This window comes from Schistocerca gregaria, chromosome 6 (assembly GCF_023897955.1).
Source record: "Schistocerca gregaria isolate iqSchGreg1 chromosome 6, iqSchGreg1.2, whole genome shotgun sequence".
Taxonomy (NCBI): Eukaryota; Metazoa; Arthropoda; class Insecta; order Orthoptera; family Acrididae; genus Schistocerca; species Schistocerca gregaria.
In genome coordinates this window covers 94,527,444-94,546,253 of record NC_064925.1, presented here as the reverse complement: position 1 = coordinate 94,546,253, position 18,810 = coordinate 94,527,444, and positions in this window count along the sequence as shown.

Genomic DNA, 18,810 nt, shown 5'->3' with positions numbered 1-18,810 from the left:
CGTAGAGAGGTCAAAACCAGGGAACACGTGTCTCAGCTTATCTGTAGAGGCTCCATCTTTTCTGTATAGAGGTGAAAGTTTTCGAGCTGCTTTATATACATTGAGAGAATATGTAATTTAATCGAAGTTGTGGCACAGTGGCAAGCGTCACGGCTTCGCACTTTTACACCCAGTATTCTAAACATTATTTATATTTATGTTTTTCATTTATCTAAGCATGCCCGTAGAAGATGTTTTCCAACGAATACTGAAATAATGTTGTCGTCATTCGCCTACTAATTACATATCTCGTGACCGAAAAAAAAGAAATGAGAAAATTACTTGAAATTAGCTTTGGTGAAATTTCAGTATTGTATTTTGATTCATAATCAATTTCAAGCGGCCTTTTTAGGTAAAGTGATTCTTTATGCGTAGTTTTCAGCCACACTGTTGCCAAAGTGCGAAATCTCAGTGATGTTAACGTTGTTTTTTTTTCCAAGTGAGATTCATATGAAGAAATGTCACTGTGGCAAACTTCCCTTTGTATGATGCTTGTGGTGTACAGAAGTAATATGTTTCAATGGTTTCTCTGATCGGTATCATCCACTGGAATGGATCACATCTTACTGAAGCATAGACATAAGAATAAAGTGTGAGAATTGATACAGGGTGGCTCAAAAAGGACTTTACAACTTTGAAAATTTATATACATTAATTCATAGTATGTACAGAGATGGCTGTAGTGTCAACTTGTAGGGAAATACATGAAGCATTGTCTCTCGTAGTTCGCTAGTGTCGAATCACACCGTAAAGAGCGGCAGTTAGGTTGAAGATGGCTGGCTTCACTGTACCCGAAAGAGCTAGCTGTGTGTCCTGGTTTGAAAAATCCAAGTCGGTGGCAACAGTTCAGGTTAATTTCCGTACCAAGAACGGTAAAGATCCTCTTATTCGGTCTACAGTTTGAGTGGCATAAACGTTTTTTAGAAACAGGGTACTCGGTAAGATATAGGAAGACATCAGGTCGTCAAAGCATATCTGACGTCGTCGCTGAGCGAGTGAGACAACATCTTTCAACAGCCCTACGAAGCTGACCCGGCGTGCGTCAGACGAAATGCAAATCCCACATACGACTGTTTGGGAATGTTGAGAAACCGTTTGAATTTGAAACTGTACAGATTTACAATCGTACAAGCAATAAAAGACACTAGCAAAATTGCTCGCAAGAACTTCAACGGGATAGTGTACCTGGATATGTTACAGTTTTTGATACCACAGATTGATCAGGATGACCAAGAACGGAATGTTAACTTCATGCCAGCTGGCTTCTGGGATTTTCTGAGTGATAGCTTTCCTGGTCAACTGATTGGCCGTGATGTACAAGCTGCATGGCCCCCACGTTCCCCAGACCTGACACCATTCGATCTTTTCATGGGGATTCATCAAGGATATCATGCTTGTACCCCCTGCGACTTCTTTTCCTGAACTTACAGCAAAAATTTACACCGCCGCGGACCAAGTTACACCTGCAATGCTACAGAGAGTTTGGGAAGAAATTGACTTCCGGTGGGATGTGTGCAGGCTAACCAACGGAAGCCACAAACAGCATCTTCAGTGTAAGGTAAAAGACCTTTCCCTACAAAATAACACTTAACCCAACTCTGTAACTTCTTACAATAAATTTATATGAATTTTTAAAGCTGTAAAGTAATTTTTGACACACGATGCTTAAGAACCGATATCAGTGTACAATATAAGACTAAGGGAATTTAAAAAAAAAAATTAAACCCTGAAAATAACATACACACATACATAATAAATATATGACAATTATTATGAAGACAAGTTTTGTTTTGCTATTAGTATAACGTCCTCGTGTCCCCTAACTCGATACGAAACATATGGGTATTAACCTTGTACAGACATGAGTAGATAAATGAAAAAAAAAATCAAGTAAAATGAAAAAATAATTGGGTTTGGAACAGGAAGTGCAAAAGTGAATGGCCTCAAAGCTAGCCACTGCACCAGCATTTTGCTGGCATTATCACGTGCTGAAAGGCATCTAAATGACGTCAAAAGTTGTGACTGTAGTAGTCTGAGACAAGAAAGAGCATTTACAGATAAACCAAGAAGCGTGTTCGTTTATTTTGACTCCTCTTACACTGAGTAAAGCTTCTGGGAAATGGCGTTATGGCCCTCGGCACGTTCTCTTCTTAGTACGGCTTGGTATTGCCTCGATCTCGTTTGTGCGGCAGTGTTCCTTTGTATGTTAACAGTGCTACACAGCGGAATGAATGGGCTTACTGATGCAGATTAGGACGATATGCCCATCGTGCATCAGTTCATTGAATGTGATTGACTGCCCGGCCGGTGTGGCAGAGCGGTTCTAGGCCCTACAGTCTGGAACCGTGCGACCACTACCGTCGCAGGTTCGAATCCTGCCTCGGGCATGGACGTGTGTGATGTCCTTAGGTTAGTTAGGTTTAAGTAGTTCTGAGTTCTAGGGGACTGATGACCTCAGAAGTCCCATAGTGCTCAGAGCCATTTGAACCAAATATGATTGACTAGCGGCACATTATTATTCTGAAATAAGCCACCTAATACTGCTGGTCCCTTACGTCAAAATCCCAAGAAAATGTCACCGAACAACCTCAGAAACGATTTAGATGCAGTTCAGGTTCTCGCTGTACTTCAGCCGCATTAATATCCGTCCTCAAAGATGTATGTAATTGTGCAATAAAGTGTAGGCATCAGAAGAGTTTCTTTTCTCCTCCAGTGAGCAAAGAATAGAAAAACATGACTTCCTCTGCAAGGTGGGGCACCTACACACATGAAAAGAGTTTTCATCACCCCAGTTTCCAGAACCCCTGAAGACAGACGTTGACTGTGGGTATTGTATCACAGATCTGTATCTGTGACTGTTCAGAGTTGTCACTAATCCCGCTGCTACGGTCGCAGGTTCGAATCCTGCTTCGGGCATGGATGTGTGTGATGTCCTTAGGTTAGTTAGGTTTAAGTAGTTCTAAGTTCTAGGGGACTGATGACCACAGATGTTAAGTCCCATAGTGCTCACAGCCATTTGAACCAACTAACCCCGCCCAAAGATGTAAAAAACCATGCAGCACCTATTAGACGGAGGGGGTCTGACAGCCGATCAGTTCCAGTCATTCCACCAGGAAGGAGGTACACGGCTCGTGTTGTCTCTAGTTCAACCATGCCTAGACGGTCAATACCTCGTTCCATCGCGTCCGCATTGTTACTTTGTGCCAGGAAGTGCTCTCAACAAGGGTGGTGTCCAGGCGTCTCGGAGTGAACCAAAGCGATATTGTTCGGACATGGGAGGAGATACAGAGAGACAGGGACTGTCGATGACATGCCTCTCTCAGGCCGCCCAAGAGCTACTACTGAAGTGGATGAACGCTGCCTACGGATTATGGCTCGGAGGAACCCTGACAGCGACGCCACCATGTTGAAGAATGCTTTTAGTCCAGCCACAGGACGTCGTGTTACGACTCAACCTGTGCGCAAACAGGCTGCATGATGCGCAACTTCACTTCCGATGTCCACGGCGAGGTCCATCTTTGCAACCACGACACCATGCAGAGCGGTACAGATAGGGCCATCAACATCCCGAATGGTCCGCTCAGGATCATCATCACATTCTCTTCACCGATGAGTGTTTCGTATGCCTTCAACCAGACAGTCTTTGCAGACGTGTTTGAAGGCAACCCGGTCAGGCCGAACGCCTTAGACACACTGTCCAGCGAGTGCAGCAAGATGAAGTTTCCCTGCTGTTTTGGGGAGACATTTTGTGGGGCCGACGTACGCCGCTAGTGTTATGGAAGGCACCATAACGGCAGTACGATACGTGAATGCCGTCGGCTGACCGATACTGCAACCATATCGGCAGCATATTGACGAGGCATTCGTCTTCATGGACGACAATTCGCGCCACCATCGTGGACATCTTGTGAATGACATCATTCAGGATAACGACACTACTCTACTATAGTGGTCAGCATGTTCCCCAGACATGAACCCTATCGAACATGCCTGATAAAGATTTAAAAGTGCTGTTTATAGACGTGACCCACCAGCCACTCTGAGGGATGTACGTCGAATCGCCGTTGAGGAGTCTATCTAGACCAACAATGGCTTGATGAACTTGGGGATAGTATGCCACAGCAATACAGGCATGCATCAATACAAGAGGACGTGTTACTGGGTATTAGAGGTACCAGCGTGTACAGCAATGTGTGTATATGGGGTATGCAGTGGGAGTGCAACGCCCACATAAATCGACACTTTGCATTTTGGAATTATTAGTTAGGGCGGTAATAACAAGTAGCAGCACCGATATGTACAAATTTAGGATTCATTGCGCTATGATAACAGCTGTGGCAAAGGGATGGGCAGTAATAATGTATTGCATTGCGTTAAGTGCAATTAATTTTTGCGGACAGATTTTGTTGCGGTATTTTACTCAGGAAGCCGTTAGTGTGAAACTAGCAGCGCGTTAGCCCGAAGGTCGAATTTTACAACCTGCTGCAGCACAGGTGGACCTAACAGGCCGGTCTCCAGCGGCAGGGCTTTGATATGGCCCGACAGGCAGGTGGCATTTCCAGCGAATTCTGGGAGGCAAGCAGAATGTCTCCTCAAAGTGAATACCGCAGGGAGATACTGTTTCCCCATCGGCCACGTCACCCTGGGATCACAAAAGCGTTGCGGGCGACATTGCCAACACGGAATGTATCTCCGCGAATCCCCCACTTCATATTTTTTGACCGTGGGACAGAGGAACGGAATGTGTCCGTTTAGACACTGGCGCCAAAGGAAGCGTCTTCGGAAGTACGACGACTAAAAGAGGTAACCGCGATTGGCCAGATCGACGGGACGTAAGCAGTGTTTCCTGCTCACTCACAGTCAAGCGGGAGTTGGCGAAAAATTTGCTAAACTGTTGCGACTGGACAGCCGCAGCAGCAGAGTGGCAGGCGGCACAAGATTTTGGTAGAAATGACGAACAAGCAGTGTCCTTGCGACAAGGACGCAGTGCTCTGTCCTGGGCGATAAGGAGTAATTGAGGAGTAGCTACACTCCTGGAAATGGAAAAAAGAACACATTGACACCGGTCTGTCTGACCCACCATACTTGCTCCGGACACTGCGAGAGGGCTGTACAAGCAATGATCACACGCACGGCCCAGCGGACACACCAGGAACCGCGGTGTTGGCCGTCGAATGGCGCTAGCAGCGCAGCAATTGTGCACCGCCGCCGTCAGTGTCAGCCAGTTTGCCGTGGCATATGGAGCTCCATCGCAGTCTTTAACACTGGTAGCATGCCGCGACAGCGTGGACATGAACCGTATGTGCAGTTGACCGACTTTGAGCGAGGGCGTATGGTGGGCATGCGTGAGGCCGGGTGGACGTACCGCCGAATTGCTCAACACGTGGGGCGTGAGGTCTCCACAGTACATCGATGTTGTCGCCAGTGGTCGGCGGAAGGTGCACGTGCCCGTCGACCTGGGACCGGACCGCAGCGACGCACGGATGCACGCCAAGACCGTAGGATCCTACACAGTGCCGTAGGGGACCGCACCGCCACTTCCCAGCAAATTAGGGACACTGTTGCTCCTGGGGTATCGGCGAGGACCATTCGCAACCGTCTCCATGAAGCTGGGCTACGGTCCCGCACACCGTTAGGCCGTCTTTCGCTCACGCCCCAACATCGTGCAGCCCGCCTCCAGTGGTGTCGCGACAGGCGTGAATGGAGGGACGAGTGGAGACGTGTCGTCTTCAGCGATGAAAGTCGCTTCTGCCTTGGTGCCAATGATGGTCGTATGCGTATTTGGCGCCGTGCAGGTGAGCGCCACAATCAGGACTGCATACGACCGAGGCACACAGGGCCAACACCCGGCATCATGGTGTGGGGAGCGATCTCCTACACTGGCCGTACACCTCTGGTGATCGTCGAGGGGACTCTGAATAGTGCACAGTACATCCAAACGCTCATCGAACCCATCGTTCTACCATTCCTAGACCGGCAATGGAATTTGCTGTTCCAACAGGACAATGCACGTCCGCATGTATCCCGTGCCACCCAACGTGCTCTAGAAGGTGTAAGTCAACTACCCTGGCCAGCAAGATCTCCGGATCTGTCCCCCATTGAGCATGTTTGGAACTGGATGAAGCGTCGTCTCACGCGGTCTGCACGTCCAGCACGAACGCTGGTCCTACTGAGGCGCCAGGTGGAAATGGCATGGCAAGCCGTTCCACAGGACTACATCCAGCATCTCTACGATCGTCTCCATGGGAGAATAGCAGCCTGCATTGCTGCGAAAGGTGGATATACACTGTACTAGTGCCGCCATTGCGCATGCTCTGTTGCCTGTGTCTATGTGCCTGTGGTTTTGTCAGTGTGATCATGTGATGTATCTGACCCCAGGAATGTGTCAATAAAGTTTCCCCTTCCTGGGACAATGAATTCACGGTGTTCTTATTTCAATTTCCAAGAGTGTATGTACTTTATCTGTAACTCAGGATAATTTAGCGGAATTGTAGTATACACGCGCTGCTGTGGTTGCACCTACACTACTAGCCATTAGAATTGCTACACCACTAAGATGACGTGCTACAGAAGCGAAGTTTAATCGACAGGAAGAAGATGCTGTGATATGCAAATGATTAGCTTTTCAGAGCTAATATCAGGAAAGTTTCCAACCGATTTCTCAATGTAATTTTTTCGGCTAAATCTAGGTTCTGTTTACAGCATCATGATGGTCGCATCCGTGTTTGGCGACATCGCGGCGAACGCACATTGGAAGCGTATATTCGTCATCGCTATACTGGCGTATCACCCGGCGTGATGGTATGGGGTGCCATTGGTTACACGTCTCGGTCAATTCGCATTGACGGCACTTTGAAGAGTGGACGTTACATTTCAGATGTGTTACGAGCTGTGGCTCTACCCTTCATTCGATCCCTGCGAAACCCTAATTTTCAGCAGGATAATGCACAACCGTATGTCGCAGGTCCTGTATGGGCCTTTCTTGATACAGAAAATGTTCGACTGCTGCCGTGGCCAACACATTCTCGAGATCTCTCACCAATTGAAAACGTTTGGTCAATGGTGGCCGAGGAACTGGCTCGTCGCAATACGCCAGTCACTACTCCCGATGAACTGTGGTATCGCGTTGAAGCTGCATGGGCAGCTGTACCTGCGTCCAAGCTCTGTTTCACTCAATGTCCAGGCGTATCAAGGCCGTTATTACGGCCAGAGGTGGTTGATCTGGGTACTGATTTCACAGAATCTATGCAGCCAAATGGCGTGAAAATGTAATCACATGTTAGTTCTAGTAAAATATATTTGTCCAATGAATACCCGTTTATCATCTGCATTTCTTCTCGATTTAGCATTTTTAATGGCCATTGGTCTACATGACACCTGATCGGCATAACAGCACAGAGAGAACAGCAGGCTGGGGACAGTGTCGTGGAATAGACGAGCAGAATAGATAATATAGGCAGCTTCAATCAGGCTTGCGGTCCAATGAAGTTAAACGGGTGGCCATTGAGCCATTTAGCATCGCAGCACATTCTCGCATGCTCAGTGGCTCAATGTCCACCCGTTTAACTTCAATGGACCGCAAGTCTGACCGGAGCTGCGTATATTATCTATTCTGCTCGTCTATTCCACGACACTGTCCCCAGCCTGCTGTTCTCTCCATGCTGTTATGCCGATCAGGTGTCACGTAGACCAATGGCCATTAAAAATGCTACATCAAGAAGAAATGCAGATGATAAACGGGAATTTCTGTGATGGAAAGAATGTAACATAGAACGTCACGTTCTCATTTATTTGAGGGGAAGTGCCAAACCGCATTGCTAGATTTTATAGTTATAGATTCGTGTTATACTTCTTTCTCTTTGTTAAGATATTAACCTGTCCACACCCAAGCGGCATTCAATTTGTTAGAATATGTAATTGCCAAATGGAATAAATCTGATTATCTTTCCATATTTCAGACTACACATATATCGAAACACCAGACCTTTCCTAAAACCAAGACACAAATTTTGGGGGGCTTAACTTGATGTTAATAATTTACATGCGTAACTACTTTCTACGAGGCAAGCGACATAACCCAATCCGACTCTTCAATAGATGGCGGAATTATGTAGTCAGATGTGCTTAAGAGCGTAAGAATCGCATTGGAAGAATTTGTAATAGAATTTCGAGTTCAGTAAATAGTTAATTTGCACATCGCGTCAAGATAGCAAAGGAAACTGTGAGGTTGCTTTGTGTGTAATTATGCAATAAAGTGTAGACATCGGAATGGTTTGTTGCCCCGCCAGTGGCGAAAAAAAATACATGACTTCCTCTTGCTGTATATCAGGGGTAGGCAAAATTACGCATTTATCTAAGATTTTATGTTCGCTTATCGATACCTGTCCTCCCCCCATGAACCATGGACCTTGCCGTTGATGGGGAGGCTTGCGTGCCTCAGCGATACAGATAGCCGTACCGTAGGTGCAACCAACCCGGAGGGGTATCTGTTGAGAGGCCAGACAAACGTGTGGTTCCTGAAGAGGGGCAGCAGCCTTTTCAGTAGTTGCAGGGGCAACAGTCTGGAGGATTGACTGATCCTGCCTTGTAACAATAACAAAAACGGCATTGCTGGGCTGGTACTGAGAACGGCTGAAAGCAAGGGGAACTACGGCCGTAATTTTTCCGGTGGGCATGCAGCTTTACTTTATGGATAAATGATGATCGCGTCCTCTTGGGTACAATATTCCGGAGGTAAAATAGTCCCCCATTCGCATCTCCGAGAGGGGACTACTCAGTAGGACGTTGTTATGAAGAGAAAGAAAACTGGCGTTGTACGGATGGGAGCGTGGAATAGCAGATCACTTAATTGGGCAGCTAGGTTAGAAAATTTAAAAAGGGAAATGGAAAAGTTAAAGTTAGATATAGTGGGAATAAGTGAAGTTCGATGGCAGGACGAGCAAGAATTCTGGTCTGGTGAATACAGGGTTATAAATACAAAATCAAATAGAGGTAATGCAGGAGTAGGTTTAATCAATTAATAATGAATGAAAACGGAGTGCGGGTAAGCTACTACAAACAGCATAGTGAATGCATTATTGTGGCCAAGGTAGACACGAAGCCCACGCCTACAACAGTAGTACAAGTTTATATGTCAACTAGCTCAGCAGATGACGAAGAGATTGATGAAATGTAAGATGAGATGAAAGAAGTTATTCAGATAGTGAAGGGAGACGAAAATTTAATAGTTATTGGTGACAGGAATTCGATTTTAGGAAAAGGAAGAGAAGGAAACGTAGTAGGTGAATATGGTATGGCAGTAAGGAATGAAAGAGAAAGTCGCCTGGTAGAATTTTGCACAGAGCACAACTTAATCATAGCCAACACTTGGTTCAAGAATCATGACAGAAGGTTGAATACATGGAAGATTTCTGCAGATAATGGAAGGTTTCAGATTGATTATATAATGGTAAGATAGAGATTTAGGAACCAGGTCTTAAATTGTAAAACATTCCAAGGGGCGGATTTTGACTCTGGGCAGTATCCACTGGTTATGAACCTTAGATTAAAACTAAAGAAAGTGCAAAAAGGTAGGAATTTCAGGAGATGGGACATGGATAAACTAAAAGAACCATAGGTTGTACAGAGTTTCAGGGAGAGCATAAGGGAGCAATTGACAGGAATGGGGAAGGAAATACTTTGGAAGAAGAATGGGTAGCTTTGAGGGATGAAGTAGTGAAGGCAGCAGAGGATCAAGTAGGTAAAAAGACGAGGACTAGTAGAAATCCTTGGGTAACAGAAGAAATATTGAATTTAATTGATGAAAGGAGAAAATATAAAAAAGGTGGAAGGACTATATACAGGGTCTATGCAAGGGCGATGTTCTTGAGAACAATATTATAAAAATGGACGAGAATGTAAAAGAAGATGAAATAAGAAATATTATACTGCGTGTAGAGTTTGACAGAGCACTGAAAGACCAAATCGAAACAAGACCCGGGGTAGACAGTATCCCATTATAATTACTGACAGCCTTGGGAGAGTCAGTCCTAACAAAACTCTACCATCTAGTGAGCAAGATGTATGAGACAAGCGTAATACCCCCACACTTCATGAAGAATATAATAATTCCAATCCGAAAGAAAGCATTTGTTGACAGATGTAAAAATTACTAAACTATCAGTTTAATCAGCCATGGCTGCAAAATACTAAGACGAATTCATTACAGACGAATGGAAAAAATGGTAGAAGCCGATCTCGGGGAAGATCAGTTCAATAGAAATGTTGGAACACGTAAGGCAGTACTGACCCTACGACTTATCTTAGAAAATAAATTACGGAAAGGCAAACCTACATTTCCCACCATTGCTAGACTTTGAGAAGGCTTTTGACGCTGTTGACTGGAATACCCTCTTTCAAATTCAGAAGGTGGTAGGAGTAAAATACAGGGAGCGAAAGGCTATTTACAATTTGTGCAGAAACCAGATGGCAGTTATAAGAGCCGAGTGTCACGAAAGGGAAGCAGTGGTTGGGGAGTGAGACAGGGTTCTAGCCTATCCTCGATATTATTCAATCTGTATATTGAGCAAGCAGAAAAAGGAAACAAATGAAAAATTCGGAGTCGGAATTAAAATCCATGGAGAAGAAATAAAAACTTTGAGAACTGCCGATGACATTGTAATTCTGTCAGAGACAGCAAAGGACCTGGAAGAGCAGTTGAACGGAATGGACCGTGTCTTGAAAGGAGGTAAGATTTAGTAAATGAGTTTTGCTGTTGGGGGAGCAAAATAACTGATAATGGACGAAGTGGAGCATATATAAAATGTAGACTGGCAATGGCAAGGAAAGCGTTTCTGAAAAAGAGAAATTTGTTAACATCGATATAGATTTAAATGTCAGGAAGTCGTTTCTGAAAGTCTTTGTATGGAGTGTAGCAATGTATGGAAGTGAAACATGTGCTATAAATAGTTTAAACAAGAAGAGAATAGAAGCTTTCGAAATGTGGTGCTGCAGATGAATGCTGAAGATTAGATGGGTAGATCACACAACTAAAGAGGAGGTATTGAATACAATTGGGGAGGTGTTTGTGGCACTACTTGAATAGAAGAAGGGATAGGTGAGTAGGGAATATTCTGAGGCATCAAGGGATGAGAATTTAGTATTGGATGGCCGCGTGGAAAGTAAAAATCGTAGTGGGAGACCAAGAGAGGAATACATTAAACGGAATTAGAAGGATGTGGGTTGCAGTAGGTACTGGGAGATGAAGAACCTTGCACAGGACAGAGTAGAATAGAGAGCTGCATCAAACCAGTCTCTGGACTGGAGATCACAACAACAACAACAGCAACAACAAAGATAATCATAGTTCCATACTGTTCTTAAAAATGTAACTATTAGTTTTTAAATGGTAATTACAGATATTTGAAAAACACATAAATTATAAATTCATATCTTCTTACCAAATTGTGTGGTTTTTCTGATGAGTTGTGTTTCTACAGTGACTGTTTTCTTCCACAGTTTGTCAATTTTTGGCTTAAACAATTTATCTACTTTAAGGTATACGCTGCCGGCCGCGGTGGTCTCGCGGTTCTAGGCGCGCAGTCCGGAACCGTGCGACTGCTACGGTCGCAGGTTCGAATCCTGCCTCGGGGATGGATGTGTGTGATGTCCTTAGGTTAGTTAGGTTTAAGTAGTTCTAAGTTCTAGGGGACTAATGACCACAGCAGTTGAGTCCCATAGTGCTCAGAGCCATTTGAACCATAAGGTATACGCTGTTGCAGATGACAAACTGCGGAGCAAAACAGTCACTGTACGAACACAACACATTTGATAAACAACACCATGTGGTAAAAATGTACGAATTCATAATTTATGTGCTTTCACATGTCTGTAAATACGATTTACAAACTAATAGTTACATTTATACAAACTGTATGCAGCAATTTTTATCTTTAACAGATGAAAAATAAAAGCTCCCTGAAGATGTTGCAACTGCAGTGAAACATGGTTGGGTTAAAAAGCAAAATTGTATTTTGCTGAAGCAGGACCCTATCCAAAAACATACGTAACGTGTTACATCTTACACGACTCACACTTTAAATCGACCAGGGCGAAAATGTGTTACCTATTTCTTCCACTTATTTCCGCAATAACTGTACGAAGTTTGATTCTATGTGCAAAGCGAAAAGATATCCTATACATGGGGGGCACTGAGGGTTTCGGTAGTCAGCTTCTTATACCAGACAGTGACATCTGTTTCAGTCAAACAAATCGTGAGGTCCTCCAGTAATCTCATAAAATGCAAACCACGTCGACAGGCAGTGGTGAGCCCTTTGCTACCGACAGATAACCGTGTCTACACAGCCAGAGACGTCACAGGATGCGACAAGGACGGTGGTGCTATCAGCGCACCGCTCGGCTGGCTGTTACCACTCTTCGTGACCTTCACCCGCAGCTACTCCATCACGTAGCTCGTCGGCTGGCATCGAGAGGCTGAGTGCACCCCGTTCCAGACCTCTCAGCAAGCAAAAATCACTGGCAGTACCAGGAGTCGAAACCAAGACCTCAACACATCAGTTAGCCGCACAGGCCTCTTTTCCATTTTTGCTTTCTTTCAAATAACCTTTTGTCAATTATTCACAATCCATGAAGATCCACAGTTCTTGTGTCACATGCACATACATTACATGGTTATACAATATATAAATAAATACTAAACATCGGTACCTCACATTCAGTTCATGGTTAACAACGGAGCAGAACTTAATCTCGTTAACAACACTCCAAGGCCAATTCTAGCCATCGGTATAGGAATTTACTTTTTCTTTAAACAACCCGCTAATTTCTAACATAAAGGGTATATTTACATTTAAAATAGTTATGTAAAACTTTCCCTTAAGGCATTGAGTAAAACATTAGCAAATACTTCATTACGGTATCGCCCCCGTTGACATTTACGGTGCTCTGTCGTGAGGTACTCCTAATAATCCTGTTCATTCCTTCCTTAGTTTAACAGACAGTAATCTACAGTATGGCCAGTTAGCCAGGTCTCTGCGTTTCTTCCCGTTTTGGGAAAAGGTACATCATATGGGTTACAATAAAACCGCTGTTGTAATGGCATGAGGTGCAGTACTCTTGATATTCGCCAAAATCTTTCTGATTGTGGTCCACATGGCTCTCATGGTAGCTACGGAGTCGACCTATCAAACTGATGCGGTTTTCCATTTGAAAAGATCCGTGCCGTTAAAATCTATAAGACACACGAGGGTGCGCTGATATGAAACTTCGGGGCAGATTAAAACTGTGTGCCGGACCCAGACTCGAAATCGGGACCTTTGCCTTTGGTGGGAAAGTGCTCTACCAACTGAGCTACCCAAGCACGACGCACCCCTCGTCCTCACATCTCACATCTTCTGTCAGTATCTCGTCTCCTACCTTCGAAACTTTACAGAAGCTAGTTCTGCAGGTTCGCAGGAGAGCTTCTGTGAAGTTTGGAAGGTAGGAGACGAGATTCTGGCAGAAGTAAAACTGTGAGCAAGGGGCGTGAGTCGTGCTTGGGTAGCTCAGTTGGTAGAGCACTTGCCCCTGAAAGGCAAAGGTCCGGCACATACTTTTAATCTGCCAGGAAGTATCTTATGAAACTATGGTTTACAGGGTTTCTTCGTGAAAAGATGTAGGAAATTTTGTATAAACCTTTATTTTGTCTGTGCATTTGTATAATGGTTTGTAGTGAAATTATCAACTGCCGTTGGAGAACTCTCATTCTTTCAGCAGCTTCGTAATGGTTTTTTTATCGACTGTCCAAAATGTGTAATTTGCAGGTTATATTATTTAAAGGTCGAATGTACTCGTGGCTAATCTATGTCTGGGCTAAGCGTCATCACCATAGAACAAGACTACAGCTAGACAAGTACCTCAAAGGACACTATGTTAGTTATGTGACCTGTAAGATTTGGAACTTCATTGGTTTTGTCACAGAATGATTACATGTTGTAAACACTTAAAACGTTTTCGTGTGATGAAGTTAATATCGCATGCAGCAAGTAATGTCTTAATACCGCATAAGGTGTCCATCTTGGTAAATGTTGTGTGGTTTTACAGTAGGGTAAAGTAAAATTTCAGTACGTTAGTTTTGAAAAACTTCAGAAGAAATAAAATGTCCACAGTAATACTTTCCCGTGCTTATATTTCAAAACTTTAACGGCTGCTTGATGCCACTATAGATCCACTGTTTCAGTCCAAATTTAATAAAAGATGAAATATTCGATTACGATTTATAGCTGACTTAGTTTTTATGTTTTCATATGTAAGGGCACTATAAAGATATGTGGCAAAACAACGGCAATGAATAAAGACGCTGACATTGACGAACATTAAAGATTGTGAAAATCAAAAATGTTATCACTCTTGAACAATTAAAGGTTTATGTCTCAGTCAGACATAGACCTACCATCAGCTCAAGGAATACGTGTGTATACAATTTCTATTTTGCTGTGTACACGACCACAGCTTCTGCCCTTCCGCCATAAGTTATGATTTCGTTGGCTTACAAGAGGGTGCAAGAGCCTAATAACAAGGGTAGCAATTTGCAGAAACCCCACCGGCTGAGGACAAATTAAGACGCGGCGCAGCAGGCTTTGCGGGTGGCGGCGCCAGGACTCTGCAGGCGCAGCAAGCAGCATGCTTATGCGGTGCGTTCATCCCTATGTATGTTGTTTCCGGGAAGGGTGCAGTGGCGAGGGGTGGGGGTTTATGCAGGGTAAGCCCAACCAGCAAGCACCTGGCGTCCTGCCGACAGGGAAAAGCATTCACTTGAGTAACATAAAGCAGGATTCTTTGGTTCCGATTTATTACCAATAATATGTACATTAGTATTTGATACTACGCTTGTTGTATGAGTTTTAGTTAGGTCTAAACACATACACACACACACACACACACACACACACACACACACACACACTGGGTATTGTAACGACTCTATTGGTGAGCCATTCTATATGAATACCGACTTTAAGCAACTATGTGTGAACGACTCTGCGTCAGATAGCCTGTATGTTGCCGCTGCCGTGTCGTGATTTATTATTTTCCACGGGGAATACAGGTAACTTACAGGATGGATGAGCAACTGCTTCATCTTAGCTGTCTAAAAGCAAGTGTTGTAACATATGCTGCAGCATTAGTTGACTCACAGTACGCTGGTGATATTGCAGTTATGCCTCACGAAAAGCCGGCCGAGTTGGCCGAGCGGCTCTAGGCGCTACAGACTGGAACCGCGCGACCACTGCGGTAGTACGTTCGAATCCTGCATCGGGCATGGATGTGTGTGATGTCCTTAGGTTAGTCAGGTTTAAGTAGTTCGAAGTTCTAGGGGTCTGATGAACTAAGCAGCTAACTCCCATAGTCCTCAGAGCCATTTGAACGATTTGAACCTCACCAAAAAGGAGAACTAGTGTGAAATCTGAATGCCTCCTCCACGGCATACAAAAAGATTGACCTCAAAGTGAATACCAATGAAACACAGATTCTTCATCAAATTGTGCCTCAGGATTGACAAAGAAATATCAGTATCACCAATGACAGTGAGACTTTCCATTATTGCAACCTGTCATCAATCAGAAACATACATTCAGAAATTCAGTACAGAATTAACCGTGCTGGAGCATCTTTTACGACGAAAGATCCATACCCAAAGACTGGAAAGTTGCACAGGTTATAACAATACTATCTGTCTGCTACTGCTGTACCATAACCTTAAAGTTAAAGCAGTTATGGTATAAAGCAACAGAGCAATGTTACCCTCTGAGAGGAATTTTGTTATGTTGACCGTGTTGTACCTAACGGACGTGGCTTATTGGAAATGAAAGTCAGAATTTCGTAAATATTTGAACAGTAACAAACAAAATTTTGCTTATCTGCACTGTTCAACGGATAAAGAAAACGGTCGCCAGTCTAACTAGGCAAGAGAATGATTAACATTTTCGTTGAAGCAAATAGTTATTAATAACTTTAATGGATAAACACAACCTATACTTTGTCACACGCTAGTGCAGTGAACTCTTGACGCATACGTATGTTTACGGTAAGATTGAAACTAACAGTTAGAGCAGCACAACCTGTTTCCAAAATTATAACAGATACCAAACACACTATTACTTTCAGGGCTTCCACAAACTGAATGGTCTTTATAACGTTATTATTACTATTCACTGCAGAATCATTATTTGGATATAGGTTAAGTCTCTCTCAGTTAAATACTTTACTATTTAAAACGAAAGTTAATTGGAATCCACTAACAGGTTGCTTCTCATTATCATTTGAATACAGAAATAAGGTTTTTCATAATTTGTGGTTTTCCCATTACTTGTTACCTAGCGTTAACAGAATAGACAAACTGTGGATCCTGTTATATTATTAATATGCACTTTCAATACACAAGCGAGACAAACACTTAACAAACATGAGTATATAACGTTCCACACTGCAGTTTTCCACTTTTACTACATTGAGAGACAAAATTAACATATATGTAAGATACTGACTCACCTTCTGCGATTTACAAAAGGCAGTAATGTGATCATTTACTAAGCAAAACTTTATAAGCCTCAGTCTTAAGAACCCTTAATTTGAGGTTGGCAACAATACATTAATAAGAAGTTTTATTAGGAAAATTATTTGCAGCAAGCATCATTAACTTTAACTCATTCTCTTGCCACATTAACTTTAACTTTCTTTTTACTATGTTCAAGAGGCATTAATCAGCAAAAACACTGGTCTTCAATGTTATTTCAGTAGGGACACTCGGAAATCACTTTAGTTAACACGGAGAGGAAACTGAGAGGTGTTATGATAAGGCGAAAAATCAAGGTAGGTACACAAATTCAGTTATAAATTACCTTATATTTGAGCACACTAACTCATCCATTAAGCTGATCCTTCACTGTACATTACTATAGTGCTCCATTACAGTGATTGCGCAATGTGGTGGCGATTGCATGTTGGTAGGTGGAACTGCAGGTAGAAATGCTGGACTGTGTCATTTCTTGGTGGCCATGACAGATACAAATTTCGGAATAATACCAGCTGTTTATCCATCCATTCGAGGCATTGGAAAAGTTGCAGGAAAAGCCTCTCTCGGAACCAGCACAATATGCATCTTTTACATGGCAATGCACAGTTTGGTAGCTCGTCCCCGACTCGTAACTTGTCCCAGACTGACTCTCAGTTCCACCGTTTCTACTTAGGCCAACCACAATTTGTGCGCGCTACACAGTTCCGTTCCCGAGGGGAACCACAACACCTTTTCCATACAAACTAAGAACCTTGCTGTGCTGGTACTGCTAACGGCTGAAAGCAAGGGGAAACGCCAGACGTAATTTTTCCCGAGGGCATGCAGCTTTACTGTATGATTAAATGATGATGGCGTCCTGTTGGGTAAAATATTCCGGAGGTAAAATAGTCCCCCATTCGGATTTACGGGCGAGGACTACTCAAGAGGATGTCGTTATCAGGAGATAGAAATCTGGCGTTCTACGAATCGGAGCGTGGAACGTCAGATCCGTTAATCGGGCAGGTAGGTTAGAAAATTTAAAAAGGGAAATGGATAGGTTAAAGTTAGATATAGTTGGAATTAGGGAAGTTCGGTGGCACGAGGAACAAGACATTTGGTCAGGTAACTACAGGGTTATAAACACAAAATCAAATAGGGGTAATGCAGGAGAAGGTTTAATAATGAATAGGAAAATAGGAATGTGGGTAAGCTACTCCAAACAACATAGTGAACGCATTATTGTGGCCAAGATAGATACGAAGCCCACACCTACTACAGTAGTACAAGTTTAAATGCCAACTAGCTCTGCAAATGACGAAGAAATTGAAGAAATGTATGATCAAATAAAAGAAATTATTCAGATAGTGAAGGGTGACGAAAATTTAATAGTCATGGGTGAGTGGAATTCAGTAGTAGGAAAAGGGAGAGAAGGAAACGTATTAGGTGAATACGGACTGGGGCAAAGAAATGAAGGAGGAAGCCGCCTGGTAGAATTTTGCACAGAGCACAACTTAATCACAGCTAACACTTGGTTCAAGAATCATAAAACAAGGCTGTATACATGGAAGAAGCCTGGAGATACCAAAATGTATCAGATAGATTATATAATCGCAAGACAGAGATTTAGGAACAAGGTTTAAACTTGTAAGACATTTCCAGGGTAGATGTGGACTCTGACCACAATCTATTGGTTATGACCTGTAGATTAAAACTGAAGAAACTGCAAAAAGGTGGGAATTTAAGGAGATGGGACATGGATAAACTAAAAGAACCAGAGGTTGTACAGAGTTTCAGGGAGAGCATAAGGGAGCAATTGACAGGAATGGGGGAAGGAAATACTGTGGATGAAGAATGGGTAGCTTTGAGGGATGAAGTAGTGAAGGCAGCAGAGGATCAAATAGGTAAAAAGACGAGGGCTAGTATAAATCACTGGGTACCAGAAGAAATCTTGAATTTAACTGATGAAAGAAGAAAATATAAAAATGCACTAAATGAAGCTGGCAAAAAGGAATACAAACGTCTCAAAAATGAGATCGACAGGAAGTGCAAAATGGGTAAGCAGGGATGGCTAGAGTACAAATGTAAGGATGTAGAGGCTTATCTCACTAGGGGTAAGGTAGATACTGCCTACAGGAAAATTAAAGAGACCTTTGGAGATAAGAGAACCACTTGTATGAACATCAAGGGCTCAGATGGAAACCCAGTTCTTAACAAAGAAGGGAAAGCAGAAAGGTGGAAGGAGT